Raw genomic sequence first — 3,956 nt, 5'->3', positions numbered from 1 at the left:
TGAGCCTTGGAGGTTGGGCAGTGGGCTAGCCTGTGTTGCTGGGTCAGGGAAGCGTCGGACGTCCCTCCCCTACTGCTCTTTTATAGGGTTTCTGAGGAATGGATGGTGGGCGTGGACCACTGACCCTGTAATTTAGGCGACCTTGAAGTGGCACCCCAGCCCTCAGAGCCACGCCGGGGCTCCTGCTGAACCTTCTAAGATAAAAAATGTTAATGATAATAATAATAATAAAGGGGAGACCCAAATGGGGTTCCCCAGTGGGTGCTCACGCCCCGCGGTTCAGTTGAGTGTGAGGTGAGCTGTTTGGTGGCGCACACCCGGCAGGGCTGAGGAACGCTGCTCGGTTCAGTGGGAGGTGGGGCGCTCGCTTTCATGCATCTGGGTCTGGCAGGCCCGTGGGACGCGGCTCGGGCAGGAGGGGAGCTGCCGGGAACACGGTTGGACTGTGTTGGGGTGGGGGTTCCGCTGGCCGGCGGACACGGGTCAACTGCGCAGGGCAGAAGTGGCTCAGGCAGGCACAGTCCGCACCTGATGACATCAGACAGTCACCGCTTCTCTTTTTCTGCAGGCTTTTTTTTTTTTTTCTCCCCCTTTAAACTAACTTCCCTCTGTCCACTGTATGCGCAGAAATCCCACCTTGGGGTAAGTGTCACTAGTGGCTCTCCCTGCTTTAGTCTCCCCGCTACTGGAGGGTCCGCACAAGCTGGTTCCCGCCCCGCCCCTTCAAGCCCAAAGGAGCTGGGGCTGCAGCAGCACAAATTTAAGAAGCCTGTAATTCCTCGCACAGTGATTTCTCAGAAAAGTGGGTCTAAGGCTTTGGCGCACTGAGACTCACACTGACTGTGAGACTGGTTCCTACCTGGGAGGTTTAACTCGCGAGTTGCGCCCCCTGATCCCGGAGCCCCCACTCACCCGCACCGCCTGGCCACCCTGATAAACTGGAAGTCTGGTTATCTTTTCTTAAGCTTTCCATGTTCTTGTATTTTTATTTCCTTGGTATGTTGTGAAGTACTGATTTTCTTTTAGGTTACCCTATATTCTGTTAACTTTTTCCTCCAGTTAAAATAGTCTATTTCATCCTGCCTTCTACCTGACCTCCTCATAACCTGGATCTTCCTATATCTTCCTCTTCTGTTTTGATCATAGAGTGGCCTCCCAGATCCTCTGAATTTGTTCTTGTAGTTTTTTCTGTTCTGGACTCTTCCATCTGTCGATTGAGTTCTGGGTGGTGCTGCCACATATGTCAATCTCTGGTTGTTTTCTGTTCTTGTTGGTTCTCAGTCCAAATAACTCCCTTAAGGATGTTTTGATGCACTGGGTTGGCTTTGACAAAGGCCTTTAGCTTCTATCTATCCTGGAATGTTTTTATTATGTCCTTGTATTTGATTGACAGCTTTGCTGTGTAGATGATTCTAGGTTGACAGTTTATTTCTTTCAGGTTTTATAAATGTCTCCCTTTGCCTTCTTGCCTGCATGGTTTCTGCTGAGAGATAAGAATGTAATCTTATTTGCTTGCCTGTATAAGTAACACTTCTCTTTTCCCTAGGTGCTTTCAGGATTCTCTACTTGTATTTAATTTTGGAGAGCTTGATTATGATATGTCTTGGTGATTTTATTTTGAGGTCTATCCTTTCTGGGGTTCATTCAGCTTCTTGAATGTTTATCTTTTCATTTTTTAAGATGTTAACGAAATTTTCTTCCAGCATCTCTTCAACTATCTCCTCTGTTCACTTCTGTGATTCTTCCTGTTGGAATGACAATAATGCTCATATTATTCCTCTTCATGTTGTCCCACATAAATCTATCTTCAGAATTTTTTTTATCCATTTTCCTGCTTGCTCTTCTATCTTAGCAGTGTTGAGAGATTTATCTTACAGCTCACTTGTTCTGTATTCCATCTCTTCAATTTTACTCCTTTGCCTTTTCAGTGTATTATCCATTTCTGATATTTTATTATTAATTGTTTTGACCTCTTTTTGCAGATTCTGAATTGTTTCCAAATTATTTCCAAAGCTTGATTGTTTCCAGCATCAAGCTCTTCCTCCAGAGTTTACCAGATTAAAAAAAAAAAAAATTTAAGTTTTTATTGTGAATTAAGTGAAAGTTTACAGGGCAGATCATCAGTTTTACAGTCAACAAATCATATATTTTGTTTCATTACAGTGTTGGGTGTGGCACTGTGGGCTAATCTGCCAGACTGCAAAGTCATTTGAACTGCAAAGTCAGTGGTTCAAACTCACCAGCTGCTCCTTGGAAACCCTATACAGGGTTGCTATGGGTCAGAATCGACTCAACGGTAGTTAACAACATGTACCATCAGTTAACAGTATTTCTCTCTATTCATTTTAGTTCATTTTTTAAAATTTTTAAACATTCAGGCATATATAATAATTTAAATCCCCAAAGGGCACATTCTGCAAGTCTGTCTCCTGGCCATCAACATACTACCTTTCTCTTTCCATGAGTCTACAGTCCTCAGCTTCTCTATCTCTCCATGTCCTCAATCTTATTTGATTGTTCCTGTAGTGCTTCCCTTTTTCCTTATTTTTCTCAACCCCTCTGTGGAGCATTTGGATGCACCTCAGTATCATTCTCCTGAATTTCTTCTCAATTAGTTCCATAGTCTACCCTCCTTCCAATGTTAAGTCAAGGTCTATCTCCAACTCATATTTCTCAGTTACACTGTCTTGTTTCTAGACATGTGCCTATATCTTCAGTTGTTTCTTGGTAATTTTCAATAATTAGATGAGTTATCAATAATTAGATGAATGTATGTTGATATGTTAAGCTTTCTGATTGCTTCCATATAGATGGGATAAGGAGATGGGCTTCCCTATTCACTTTTCTTATTACTCAACTAAGAGTAACTATAGCAAGTGTAGGCTGTGTATCTGATGTATGGCACCTGGTATTGGCTCTTGCTTGAATAGTGGGATTTTATAGGGTGTGATTGTAGCTTGGCTATATGATCACAATTGCTCTCTATTCTTGGGTAACAGGGGAGAAAGAGCACCCTCAAAGGGAGACCAAAATTTCAATTTTACTGTTACTCCTTATGACATAAATCAGGATTTAATTTTCAGCCTGTTTCCTTTTTAGTCTCTCTCCCCACCACAACCCCATTCAGATGCTTCTCCAAGTGACAAACTGCTCAGGTCTGGCTTGAGCCATTCTGGGAGACCATTCAGTTTTAAGCAGTTCCTATTGTCTCCTCCTTCTTAGATTCTATGTGCAGTGGTCTTTACTGAGCAGATCCATGCACATGTGTAGAACCCTCCAGGGGTTCAGGGGTGTCCACTCACTAAGGCACCACTTCTAGTCACCATAGTGGAGGCTCACAGACAGTGAGAGACAAATGAATAGAAAAAATGTTCACACCTTTATCTCTGAGAGTTGGTCAGACATCTGCAGTGGGAGCACTCTTCTGATCCTTCACCTGCTCCGCCATGCGCAAGATGGCTGCTTCAGGAGACGCTGGCATCCATAGATCAGAAAATACCACCTTTCTTGCTTCTGCTACAAATCCCACAAGCAGTAAGCCATTTGTCTTTCTGAGTATTCCTTTATATGTAGTTCAGAGTTCTGATACCATCCTCTGAACATGCTTCTTCTGGTATTCTGTGTTATTGGTGGCAGAGGTCTGCACTGTACTTCTCCCTAATCCAACATCAAGCTCCTTCTCCAGAATTTACCAGATTTAAAAAAACAAACAAACAAACAAATAAGTTTTTATTGTGAATTAAGTGAAAGTTAACAGGGCAGATCATCAGTTTTACATTCAACAAATCATATATTTTGTTTCATTACAGTGTTGGGTGTGGCACTGTGGGCTAATCCGCCAGACTGCAAAGTCAGTGGTTCAAACTCACCAGCTGCTCCTTGGAAACCCTATACAGCGTTGCTATGGGTCAGAATCGACTCAACGGCAGTTAACAACATGTACCATCAGTTAACAG

This window comes from Chrysochloris asiatica, unplaced genomic scaffold, assembly GCF_000296735.1.
Source record: "Chrysochloris asiatica unplaced genomic scaffold, ChrAsi1.0 scaffold00060, whole genome shotgun sequence".
Classification (NCBI taxonomy): domain Eukaryota; kingdom Metazoa; phylum Chordata; class Mammalia; order Afrosoricida; family Chrysochloridae; genus Chrysochloris; species Chrysochloris asiatica.
This window is presented reverse-complemented; position numbering follows the sequence as displayed.